Source organism: Anolis sagrei, chromosome 3 (assembly GCF_037176765.1).
Source record: "Anolis sagrei isolate rAnoSag1 chromosome 3, rAnoSag1.mat, whole genome shotgun sequence".
Taxonomy (NCBI): Eukaryota; Metazoa; Chordata; class Lepidosauria; order Squamata; family Dactyloidae; genus Anolis; species Anolis sagrei.
The window spans coordinates 22,399,722-22,413,830 of NC_090023.1; the positions used below are offsets into that span (position 1 = coordinate 22,399,722).

Genomic DNA, 14,109 nt, shown 5'->3' on the forward strand with positions numbered 1-14,109 from the left:
CTAAGTAATGTTCCTTTTCCTGTAACAATAAATTCTGTGTTACTTTGTCAAGTCAATTATGTTTGAAAGAGGGAAATGTAGTAAATAAGTCAGATATTTTAGATTGTGATGCTCATCTCAAGACTGTCTTCTCTCTATAAAGCATGCTGGGTGTCCTGTCTGTGCCCAGTCTATCGTAAATTTGAATTATTTGAAGAAATAACTGAGTAAACCCATGAAGTCTCTTGAGAAGAGCAGGGAAGGAAAGTATGGAAGCTCCATCAGTCATTCCTGTTCATATCACAGATCTTTTAAAAGCACGATTTGTTCTCTGTTTGAAATCTTCCTGGGCAGAACTACTCAAGGTTGTATTCAAGACAAATGGGATGGGCATGGGCAGAAGTGAAGATGGCTAGGGTTAATAATCAAAATCCTTGAACTCGAATTTGGTACTTGACTTTTGGAGGAAAACTAATCGACCCACACACAATACTAAATTTATCAAATCATGTTCACCAGTAGTCCAACAAAAAGTGTAGCTAAGAAGGTGTTCACCAAAGTTTGGGAATTGATCCTCCCTTTGACCTCCAAATAATTGAATAGCGATGCTTCATTCCAATAGAGTTAGAAGTTCTAAAAATGGCAACTTCTGGAATCTGTTCATACTACTGTTTCACTAAATGTTAGTAAAAGGATACGGTTATTATATCTTGAAATCTACAACGTTAGCCAACACTGAAACACTGCTAAGAGCCAACAATATTTCTTAAATTCTGCTTCAAAATGTAAACTTTGCAAAGTTGAGGTACCCCTTACAACAGGGGTGGCTTTTCCGGGCTACATTGGAAGAAGAATTGTCTTGGGCCACACATAAAATACACTAAGACTAACGATAGCTAATAAACAAATGAAAAAGGTCCCTGGATAATTTTCACACTATCAACCACCAGAGATGAGCAATATAAGTATTTCCATAATAATCCTAATTATTTATCTCATTTGGAAGGTCTTTTAAAAACATCAAGCAGGTCTTCTGGCCAAAATCTTTGCAATTATAATACAAATTACGGATCACACCGCCAATATTTGTGGAAATAACATACCCTGATTGTTCCATTCCATTAATCTCTATAAAGTTTGCACTCAACAGCCTCGCAATGAAGTTGCAAACAATCACAAATAATCTTATGTTTTAAGCAAGTTTACAATTTTATATTGGGCCACATTCGTAGCTGTGCTGGGCCACTACAGGTTAGACAAGCCTGCCTTGGAGCATATACCCCCATTGACACTAGACTCTTAATTCCCAAAATGTTTCTTTGTTTTGTAAAATCTATCTTTTTCTGAATCTTGAACAGTGACTCAGACAATATGTAACTTCAGCACAAGAAAATGTGCTTAAATATGTGAGGGAACAAATCTAGTTAATGGTTTAGTTTTACAGTTTAAAGATTAATGCAATGGCTCATTTAGAGTACCAATGATTGCAGTTTTCTTGGCACAGATACATGTATAGTAGATCAGTATAATCCATCTTCTGAGAGGATGGGCAGTTTATTGGCTCTCATTCTTGGAGTGAAAAGTTCACATTCTGGGCTACGTGTAAAATGGTTCAAATGTGAAAGATTTATCAAGTATTCGTGAGATTAAAAGGAAGGTTTTAATGACAACAATGTCAGCAATTTAAGATGATGGTGATGATACATTTTATTTATCTTCTGATGGTCTGAAGCAGAGTACAACAAATTCAAAAACAAATGAACATAAAAATATAATAAATTACTAAATTACATAGATAAACACACACACATACATGTGTCTCTGTGTGAAATTCTACCAAACGCAGATATAGAATTGATATATAGTGGAATAGAACGTAAATCAAAATTCATGATTAAAAGTTGACTGGGTAGGCCTACTAGAAGAGATGGATCTTCAATTGCGTTTTAAATTCCAACACCTTGTTTTCTTGTCGGAGCTCTTCTGGCAGGTCATTCCACAGTTGTGGGGTGGTCAGTGAAAAGGTCATCTAGGTGATAATCACCAGTCGGGTTCTGGCTGGTTGGAGTAGACATCCCCTGGAGGACCTAAGTGTGTAGGGTGGATTGTATGGGAGAAGACAATAGTGTAGGTAATCTGTATCAGCTTATCCACAAGTCAATGAACTCACTTTGACCTTATAAAAAAGGAAACTATGCTCTTTTATGAGAAGAGTGGCAAAAGACCTTTCTAGAGTGAACAGGAAAATAGTGGGTGGGAAAACGACAGCCCCAGTGGCCAGTGATTTCCCCACTCTGAAGAATGACCCTCAACATCCATAAATCATATCACAACCCATAATTTTGTACTTCAAACCTGCCATTTACTTGTATATAAGGTCAACATATACACATGAGTATATATGGTAAATAAAAATAAACTGTATCCAGATACTGTGTGAAAATATTCACAGCCTCTCCAGATTCAGTGTTATGTCATAGCAGAAATGCATCAGCAACATATTGGTGACACCTCAGTGCAATAATGCTGAGTTATCATCTCAGACATGAGACATTGCTTAATACCTTGATACTTCTAACATATAGTACAGCCCCGTATCCATGGGATTAATATCCACAGTTTCATTTACCTATGTCTGATGAAATATGTCATCTCTAGGAAAGTCCTTCATTTCAGTAGGGTTTGCTATTATCCATAGTTTTGCGAATCCACACAAATTTAGGGGAAACATCTCCTGCAGATACGGGGGTTATATTGTATTATTTTGTTATGCCATTAGGAAAACTCATACCACCCTGAAAACAGTTGACAGTGGTTTCTCATTCAGTCACTAACTTCACTTTAACACCCCTTTACCATGACTTTTGCCACTGAATTAATTTGGGAGGGGGGTTAACATTTCTAGATTAATACATGAGATTGTACAGTAATATGTTTGTTTATTGGACTTCCTTTCTCTCAGAATTAGTTCCAAGGTAGCTTCCAGAAATGGTTTAAATTTTAAATTAAAATAATATTTTACAAAAATGAAAAAAGAGTGAAATATATTTTAAAAGGCATGGTTAAAACCATTTAAAACACATTAAAAACATAATTACAAGTAACAGGAATAAAATAAAATATATGCTTTATGACAGCCAGTATGGTGTAGTAGTTTTTTAAATGCATTTATTTGTTACACAGTTTTGAAATATGCTTAAATATGGCAAACTATATAAGAAAATGATCAACTGACGATGAAGATAAAGCAAGTTTACTGCTGTGGGTCCCAAGTGTTTTTAGAGTTGTGTTGACTGAGAGAATATTTTTCCAAGGTATTAAAACAAATCATTTTACATGAATGTAGTGGTAAAAAACCAGTTGGCAATAGTTATATTGGAAGCCACAGCCAATTAATGTCAGTTGTTAGAATGAACACCCTCAAAATGAATTGCAGCAATGGAACTGTTGTTGGCTTGTTTAACATCTGCATATTTTGCTACACATACTACTGTCAGCAATGGAACAGAAAAGTTTCCACACTTCCTTTGTACAGAAAAGATCAATTAGTGTATCTAAAACTGTGTAGTATAATATTCTTTCCCAACTGATGAGTTATACCACAATCACCATATTTTCCATCCAGCAGTCCACTGAAAAGAGTTAATGGAACTTGTAAACAAGACAACTGGAAGATAACAGGTTGGAGAATGTGGTCCTATGAGTTGCTTCTAAAATAGGCGGTCAGGACAGAGCTCAATTTTCTCTTGCATATTGAACTCAGCATTTGGAGGATAACAACAACAACAATTTTATTTTTGTACCCCACCTCCATCTCCCTGAACATACTCGGGGGGCTTACATACGGCACAATGTGCCTGGAACAACACATAAAATAAACACAAAATGCAATAAAAGATAAAACCACAAGCATATAAAACAATTATTTAAACTCAAAATAGCGCCCAATAACTTATGGTGAGAACTGTCGTAAAACATGGCCAATCAGAACTAGGAACAGGGGAATGGGATAGTGCAAGTTGTAGCTCATGAACTAGGGAATTTGGTTAAACATTCTCAAAGACTTGTCCACATTTTCCTGATAGTTGTGGATACTTGTCCATATTTTCTTGAAAGCCAACCAACCTTTTTGCAGATTTCCTTTAACTTCAAGCCTGTCCATATTACACAGAGAAAAGAAAAAGCAAGTCTTGATGTGCTTATTGATGGTTGGTTACATTTTATTCTTTGAACAGGTTTTTAAAAGTCATCGTGTTTTATGAAAAAGGTCCATCAGCTGAAGTCAGCACGGCCATAGTCATTGGAAGGATGGGAGATTATGGGTGATGGAAGCCACCAAATTAGTCTGTAATACAGATGTGGATCATGAAGCTCTCCAGACAGTGTTTACCTGCAGATCCCATCAGCCCTTGCTATGGCTGATAACTGCTAGGAGGTGCAGATCAACAATGTCCAAAAGGCTGTTTTTCACCCAACCTTGGTCTGTAGAACTAGTTGCAGCATAGAAGAATGATATATATTATTGAGTCTTTCTGTTGCTACCCTTGAGTACAACGTTATATCCAGTGATATAAAAACCTTTGCCCCCAGTAAAGTGACAGCTTTTGTAACTGGGAAATCAAATAGAGCTTGAGTGAGCACAAAGCATAACTGTCTGAGTTCCTATATTCAGGCAAAAAAAGAGGCTGGAATCAAAACAGCATGGTTTCAAAATGAAGACTTCCTTTGAAATGAATAGTGTTTTTCTCTGGGAAGCAAATCTAATTTATTGCAAAATAAACACTGACAAAATGGTAATGTGTTTACATGCCTGGCAATAGCAGTACTGCACTGGACAAACAGGAAATGCTTTAACTTGGATTGAAAGGTATCGAGATGTCTTAGAAAATCATCTAATTTCTATGAGCCTGATTTACATTGGGAGATAATGAGAGGTGAATGGGCGATGTGCCTAAACTGTGGCATTCATAGTGGAAAGAGATCTCATTCACTGGCAATGCTTACATCACACAAGGCATCTGTAGACATGAGAAATGTGCATATTGAGGTAATATTTGAAATAGAACATGTGCAGAATGAATATATAAAAAGATTGAAGAACAGTTAGGTTCAGTGTCCCCACCCCCTAGCTTTGGCTCAAATTGGTAATATAGTCTCTGTGTTGCTGATTCTTCCAATAGTTGTACAATTGGCCCTCCATATCCATAGTTTTGATATCCATGGATTCAGTGATCCTAAATTCCCCAACCAGTATGGCCCACAGAGTTAACCATAGAGATTATATTAGTCTTGTCTTTTGTTCTGGGCTGGAACATATCTTACACTATGAACACTGCGGAACTACATTATCCCATATGTAGAGAAAGCCAGGTGGTGTAGTCATTTGAATGCTGAATTAGGACTCTGGGAGAGACCAAGGGCCAATTTCCACTGGGCCATGAAAACCCACTGGGTGACCTTGGGCAAATTACACTCAGGTCTGAACAAATAGTGTCATAATTTGCCTTAGGGTTGCCATAAATCAGAGACTACTTAAAGGCATACAACAGGAAGGTATCCTGATGATAAGAAAACACCATGAACTTCAGTGAAGTTGTGGCATCCTATGTAGGTTTTGGAGGAGGGTTGCAGGAGCATGTAAATAATGTCTATGAAGTGGGCCATATTACAATCTTTCCAACCTCTTGTGTTTTGCTGGTGCTAGACAGACTTACATTGCCTCTTTTCTGTTGCTGTTTCTGTGTAATGATTTCATTTTTCTCTTTTCCCCAAGCCATCCCTGTATCTTGGCTTCAGCTGTTATTGATAACACTGGCCAACACATATTTTGTGCCTCAAATGTTGCTCCTATTTCTGGATGTGTTTGACCTGCTGGTTCCAAAAATGGCACTTGTTTCCCCCTATCAACTTTAGTTTGTGAGATAAATAACAAATGTTATCTACCAGTCACCCATCTCTTCTCCCATAGAAAACCATGATAACCATATCTAAGAAACTATAACTGTTTTGGTCTGTCCAATGAATTTTTCTGAATCAGTACCCCCCACAATAATAGCAGGAACAGGCCTAAAAATCAAGACACATAGGCATTTTTTTTGGTTGGGCAATGCAATTGGATCACTAACTTTCCCAAGTGCACTTGGCAATCAAAAAAATTAGAGACTTCAAATGTTTAGTTTGAAATGATGGTTCATGCAGGGAACAACCAAGATGACCTGGATTTAAAATGAAGTCTCTTTTAGAAAATAATATGACTATTTTTTTAAAAAAAAAAGTCTCTTTAAAAGAACCGATTTAAAAAGAAATTGTGATTTACTAAAAATAAACATGCCAAAGCCTATAATAACAATCTCTCAAACATGAAAACATTCATTTAGCAGCCTTCATTTACCGTGAAGAACCGTGAGAAAAATATCTGCCAGGGAGGTCAAACATTCTATATAAGGCACAATGGGTCATTGTTATATTCTACAATTTGCAGGTTCATCTGGCACAGTCCTATGTGAGTGAGCAAAATAAGGAATGTGTCCAGATGCAGAGTGTCTGAGATTTTCTCCTGAAAGCCAAGATGGGGCCCAAATCTTCATCTCAGAGTTGAGGTTGGCTTACAAAACACAAATTGTCTTTGTATTCCAATTTATCTAACATCACTGAGTCATTGATATAATATTTTACTCACAGCTCAGAAGTGAACAAATCCTATTGGAACTAGAAAAATAGGAAAAGATGGTTTGAGAAACAGCTTGCAGATTTGGGTATAAATAGCAAAGAAGCTGCTATTCTTTGTCCCAGTAGCATGACGTTATATTATATTGTCATGGACTAATGGTGATTCTACATTATTATAAGCTTCACAATTTGACAGAAAGACTGTCTCATCCAGTGGCTCCCACTTCACAGAATTCTTGACTGTTGACCAAGTCATCTAGAACTTCTGGGAGTTGAAGTCCAAAACACCAGAAAGACCAAAGTTTGGGAATCGCTGGTGGCCATTACAAGCATTAAGATCCAATGTCTGTTCTAGGAGATACCAAGATGCTATCTAGAAGCATCTGTAGTAATTCTTGAGCCAAATAAATTTGGAGATTAAAATTGACTTGTTAAAACATACTACAGTTCTGATATAAAGCGCTATTCTAATTCAAGTATCTATATTACTGAGAATGTTCACATGAAGTTTTGGTTTATTTCAGACCAGTTTTTGAAAGCCCCAACAGTTTCTAAAGTAGTTTTAGAACTTAAAATCCATAGTCCCATTGGGACGGATGGAGCTTGTTCTCTGAAATCCAGCCAACATCTTTGGCAGAACTGCTTCCTTAGTGCAACCACTCATTGATCACTTCTGGATCCTGCTGTCATTACATCATCCCTGGAGCCTACCCTGGGTGATCTCATGCTACTATCTAGTTAGAGCCAATATACTAGGCTATGTTTTCCTGCTAACGAGTATTTGATGCTAATTACAAGGCACCATGGATCATGAGGTGTGATTTAGACAGTTTATTAAGGCATGACTTATTAAACCATGGGAATGAGAATCCTACTGTGTACATACACGACTCTTTCAGTCCTTGCTTTATGTGTTAGCTCTGACACTTCTAATTAAATCCATTTTCTGGTCAATAGTAAATGGGAGACCAAGCTAGTTTCAAATCCATTAAATTAATGAGCTTAAGGGGGATCCAACTGAGAAAAAGCACATATTGATGCTTTACAATCTGATAAATTGACACAAGTACTTTTAATGTAAATTGGTATTGTCCACATATAAGGAGGCTCATAAGGAAAAAGTATTTGGATAAGCTTCCATGCAAAATGGAGTAGCCTGAAAATTTAGGATAGACCTCAAATCCTGTAAATATCAATAACCTTAAAATACTTTGAATTAGGTGGTATGTCTGGTCATACTTGGCCTATATAGTATATATATTACAAAGAAATAGGGCAACAAACCCTGAGATTTATTAATAGATAACAAGAAATATTTGGATAATAAAATCCACATTGAACTGGGTTATATGGCAGTGTGGACTCAGATAACCCTGTTCAAAGCAGATATTGTGGATTATCTGCCTTGGTATTCTGGGTTATATGGCTGTGTGGAAGGGCCCTAAGTAGAGCGGCGGAATGTGAGAGTTTACTATGTGCTGGGAAAAGTTAAAAGAAGCATCAACCTCCCCCCACCCACCCCAATTCTTTCACCAAGGTACTGTTTGTAGCCTCTTTGAATGCCTGGGTCGGAAATGGTGGCAGCAGCTCTTTGCCCTTCCCTTTAAAGGAGTATTGAGAGAGTAGGCTCTACTCAGAGGTGAAGATGTTTCTATATAAAAAAACCACATAATTCACAATTGGATTTGTTGGCTAGTGTTGATGGGAACTGCAGTCCCACAATGTGTCAAACACCACACTTTTGTCTGCACAGAATTTAAAACCGTCACCTTGTAATAACCTATTACTTGCTCCATAGTCTACAGCTTATCACTGAGTTTCTGTAACTGCTAGAATACACAGGTTAACTGCCACTTCTAGAAAATGTTTGAGCATGGAATTTGTTTCAGGCTGAGGATGAGTATCATGGAAAATTTAAATGGCAATTCAAGTTATGTTGCACAGAAAGTATAACCTGCATCCTGCTTTCAACTGATATGTAGAGTTTATAGTGATTAGTGAAGCACTTCTCACACTACAGAAAATATGGGTCCCCCTTATGGTGGGCTGAGCAGAATTTGTGGGAATTTGTGGGAAAATGCTGTAGATTTGTCCTTAAGAGCCCTAGAGTGGCACCCAAATGTTATCTACTCAAGTCCCAAATAAATGTTAACCTACCTTATTGATCTTCAATGGATATGTCAGCAAACCATGGTGACCATGAACATAAACTTCATAGGACAGGAGAGGTTAAAAGAATGAGCAACAATTCAGTGTGGTACTTTCCCAGTGAGCCGGAACACATGGATTCTGTTTGGAAATGGTGGAGCAATACCACTTTACCCTCCAACAAAAGGAGAAGCAACCACAAGTAAAAGTGTAACATGTGTGACAAGAAACAGACCACAAAGGGGTCAAAACCGACTCATTTCTGTAGGGAGATGAACTGGAAATAGTTTGTCTTGCTGATTTATACAAGGAATTCAACTGTTTTACAAAGCACTTGCTTGAGTAGAATGCAAATTCAAACAATATGCTCCTTACCGTCTTTAGCAGAAATGAATATGATGTCTTTGCCTGTCAATTTGGAAGAGATAAAGTTAGTCTTGCATGAATTGCAAATTCAAGATAATTACATATCTACGATAATTTCATATTCACTTGTACTGACAATAAAAACAAGAATGTTGGAGATGTCTGTTGCGGTTTGTCTGTAGAGGATTTTATTAGAATATATTTATTTGATACTTACCAGTTGCGCATCACTTAAAATCTCTCAGTGGTAGAAATGTAATTTCTACAAATCTCACTGCAGAAGAAGAGATGATAAGATGCAAATCTGAAATTGTTCCATACTTTTTCTTATTTGGTAGTGGTTTCCATGCAGCAAAACTAAGGGTCTCTATTACTACTGGGACTACTATAGCACCAGTGATACCAACATGCTACAAGTTTTCTTTTTGCTGCAGAAAGACTTTTGACTTATTGTTGGGTCATATCAAAATCCATGAGGTTGATTTGTATGTTAGTATATATGGTATGCACCTGATTCAGTCTTAGAGGATCATGGTAGAACATTAGATCAACGTGTGTTCAGAAGACCCCTTTCTCTGTGCAACATTCCCAATGACAAACTAGAGGGAGAGAGAATTTTATTTCATTTATGTGACACTTTTGTTCTTCAGTAGAACCCCAGGCAGTTCATCTAAAACTGGTGGAGACAGATGCTGAATGAAAGGTGGAAAGAAAGGGAACTTCGCTGAAATAACATTCCTTTTCATTATTTGGTGTGTGTGTTGTCAAGCCACGGCATCCCTCCCCCTAAAAAGACTTATATTTCAGTAAGAGATTACAAATAAATATATATTTTTCCTTTTTATTAAAAACCTTTTCCAGAGGTCTGGAGTTGTGAAGTTCCGAAGATTTAGAAAATTGGGAATGGACCTAGCAGCAGCTGTACCCCATGTACTCTGTAGTGTGTAACCCATTAACAAATTGTATCAGTTTGTGATTTCTGTGTAACTTGTATCTTTCTTACTGTACTGTTAAGTAAAAAAAAGTTAAAAAGTAAAGTGTATCAATTTATTATATATAGTGTATAAACTGTTTCTTATATGTATCAAAATGTAACTGAAGGTAGCCACTTCCCTGTGACCCCAAATACATAATCCCTTGGGAATTGGGACATTTATTAAACCACTCAAACTATTTCCCAAGGCAGATAACTACCAGAAACCTTTTGTGTATATAAATGATCTTCTTTACCAGCCAGACAAGCTCAGGATGTTTGTCCATGTAACCTGAGGCTGAGAGTCTGCCACTCCCACAGAAGAGGGGGCTTAGTGTATGTGCATTCATTAACTTTCTATACTGACAGCCTTTCCATGATTGCACAAGATCAGCATCTTTTTCTTTTGAACTTTACACCTATATTTTGGATTGAACTTGATGTCTGAGTCAATCCAAACCTCATCAGCATATCTGTAGTGTTGTTTCCTCTGCGCCCTCCCAGGGGATGTTACTAAAATGGATTGACTCCTTGCATAGACCTGACTACCATTCTCTCCACCAAGGGAATCTCGCCTGCAGGCTGTGATGTCAAGCAAATCCCCAGCCAATCCTGATGCAGATTCTGGCTGGTCTCTTTCTCAGCCAATCGGGAGAGGGAGCAGGAAGCAAAATAGCTGTCAGAGTGGTATAAGATTTCCCTGTATGTTTATGTTTGTACCTTTTGAAACAATTTGCTTGTACTTGCATCCTTCTTGGCCGAAATGTAATAAACATCTGTGGTTTTATCTTCAATCTGGTGAGTTTGTTTCTCTGTCCTAACCTATCTACTTTAGCTTACACTTGCTAGGCATGGGTCTTTCTAACAGTGCTCCCAAATGAAATCACTACATGTGCACACTCCCATAAGCATTCATGTATGAAAGTGTTAGAAAGGTATTTTGTGTGTCTGGGAAAAGTATCTATGAATCTGTTTGCCCGACTTCTGTATAAGAGTTGGAAACTCACCACTTGTTCATATTCTTTCTTAATACCTACAAATAATTATTAGTATAAAGCGAAAGTTTATGAAACAGATTAAGCTTTTTTGGAAGGTAAAATAGTCCTCTACTTGGATGTAAGAACCTTATTTCATCATTTTCTGAGTCTGTCTTCTACTTGGGGTATAAAACGGACTGTTTTTGCAATGATCTTGCAACAGAATGTGAGAACATCTGCTCTGATCTTGCACATTTTATTCATTTTGGAGGGGAGCCATTCTGCCCAATTATTTATTGTAGAAGGTTCTCAATATTGCTCCTTTTCAATTTAGTTATATATTTTTAAATCACTCTTCTGTTTCTGCTTCCCTTCCATATTTTGATTTAATATAATAGTTCTGGCCAGACTCTCTAATGATTTAAACACCATGGCAATATATTAATTCCACATTTATTCAAAAATATTGTTATTCCCAAAGAGAGGCTTCTCAGAAATATGTTGGGATTGTGTAGTAATCTCTCTTTTAGTAAAGGTGGCAACTTGTTCTCTTGATCTTTTTGCTTTCTAGAGTGAATTGATTTCAGAAAAATGGATTTAAATAAGATGGTTCAGATCGATGTCATTGCTCTAATTTCCTCTTTTTATGTTATTTTCACCCTTTAAAGCAGGCAGGGAGAAATTGTGACCAGGTACAAAGGAGTACAGGATTCTATTGTCTTTTAATATAAAAATCTCACTATTAAATGTTGTGACATACTCATCCCGGCAAAAGCAGATGCACTTCGCAAAATGTTCTGTTCTCTGTAGTCCTAAAATATGGAAGCTCTTGTTTGTGTATGGTCTCTCTATAAGAAAAGCAATGCATATATGTGGTGAAACAAGCAAAAGAAGCCAAAAATGTGTATAATGTATGTAGTTGGTTATTGAATGCCTGAAAAGTTGGGAAAATGCAGATTTTCAGTTACTCCTCTGACTAGCATATAATTGATTTGAACTTGGTTTCCCATTTTGTGATTCATGTATGTTAATTATATGAATCAAGACCCAATAAATGCAGTAATAGCAACATGCAGGAATTTTGGTTCAGATGGCATTCTGAATTCTGAGTAGTTTAGTCACTTGTGGAGCAAGAGATGGTGTGGGAGTAAAAGAGTTTCAGGTAATAGCATGTAGCTTGTTCACAGTAAGTTAGAATTCTCTGACATTTGATGTTCCCTGTTTTGTGGAAATGCTTCTGCTGGGAAAAATGTAGTCATCCAAATTGCACAATTACCTTTTTTTCTAAAAGCTTCTCTTGCTTAGAAGTACAAGTAATTGTACATTATTAAATAGAATTAATATAAATGAAATGTTTTAGCCATAGTACAACATGATCAGCATTCCTGTCCCTGAATAATCAGTCTTGTCATTCCTCATGTAATTTCAACAGGGATAATTTCCAGTGGTCTTCTCATTACACAACAAACAGCAAACACTTTGTATTCTTTTGCTCTTAAGTGAGAGAAAGACTACAATCATATCTCCTGAACAAAGAGTTATGTGGCCATCCACTATGGTTCCCATCAGTCCTTGCCAACATAAGAGTGGTGAGAAATGATGGACTACTGTCATCAGTGCTCTAGCAATCTTTGTATCCCCCTACTATTATATATACTGCATGGAGAGCAGATATCATGTTGTAAAAATCCTGGTCTTTGTTGTATCCATTTAACAAGGAACAGGAATCCTTTTGGCTTACCTGCACAAAGAAATATAAATGTAAAGCAAGTATTTTGAAAGAGCCCACTACATTGCTTGGGCATCCTTAAGTCAACATTTCTAATATTGGAAAGAATCATCTTTAGAAGAGCTGCAAAAATGAGGAAAGATGTCTCAATGCGTGACACCCCCTCCAAAGAAAGAAGCATTTTCAGCTTTTGTGAATTAACTCTAAAGCAAAAAGACCACTACTTTGTGTGTGTGTTTTTTTATTATTTAGAAAATGTAGATTTTTGTATATGCCTGTTTATTTTTGAGCAAATTACAGCCAGTCCTCCACATTTTCAAGTTTCACTTTTGTAGATTAGATTATTCACAGATTCAATTCAAATGATCTCTCTAGGAGTTTATAGGTCCACCAGTGTGACTCTGTGGCACAAAATAGTTAGAGCCACTAAAAAGAAAGTGAGTTTCTACATCACCTACCAGTTACTCAAATGAGTCAGAAATGTGCCTAAATAACACTCCCTACTGTTTGAATATAAATACCATTTGAATAGATGGTGGACCAGGTCTTCTATTACTTAGGCCAGGGGTTCTCCAACTTTTTAAACAGAGGGCCAGTTCACAGTCCCTCAGAATGTCAGGGCGGGGGCAGACTGTTGTTTGGGGGGGGGGATGAATGAATGCACACTGCACGTATCTTATTTGCAATGCAAAAAACATGAAAGAACAATACAGTATTTAAAATGAAGAACAATTTAATCAACATAAACTTAACAGTATTTCAGTGAGAAGTGTGGGCCTGCTTTTAGCTGATGAGATAGTCAAGTTAATTAGGATCGTTGTTGTTATGTGACTTCAAGTAGTTTCAGACTTAGGGTGACCCTACGTCTAAAGTTTTGGGTGGGGGCTAGGTGAATGATGTTGGAGGGCTGTATCTGGCCAGCAGACCTTAGTTTGGGAATCCCTGGAATAGGCACTACATTTAAACGAGTGGATAACTTCTCTGGAGGATCATTGTTTCCATCATCTCAAACCAAAGACAAATAGAAGCAACATGTTGATTCCTTTTCATCCCAAGAAACAGATATTTATCTCTCTTATATTCTAAATTAGCTGTTGGTAGCCATTTCAAAATCCTGGAGGTTGACAAAAAGAGTAATATTGGATTGGACTCTGATGCAGCAAGCCCTGGCAGATCCCTTTGCCAGTGAGGATTTAATTATTTAATGAAATTAATTAATGGGTGTGTGTGTATGTGTGTGTGTATATATATATATATATATAGAGAGA

The 14,109-nt window shown here is 37.0% G+C and overlaps 1 protein-coding gene across 1 annotated transcript in view; it reads left to right on the forward strand.

Moving 5' to 3' along the window:
- ARHGAP42 (Rho GTPase activating protein 42) overlaps nt 1-14,109 on the forward strand; it is a 201,625-nt gene that overhangs the window by 61,098 nt on the left and 126,418 nt on the right. The gene's annotated exons all lie outside the window — the stretch shown is intronic.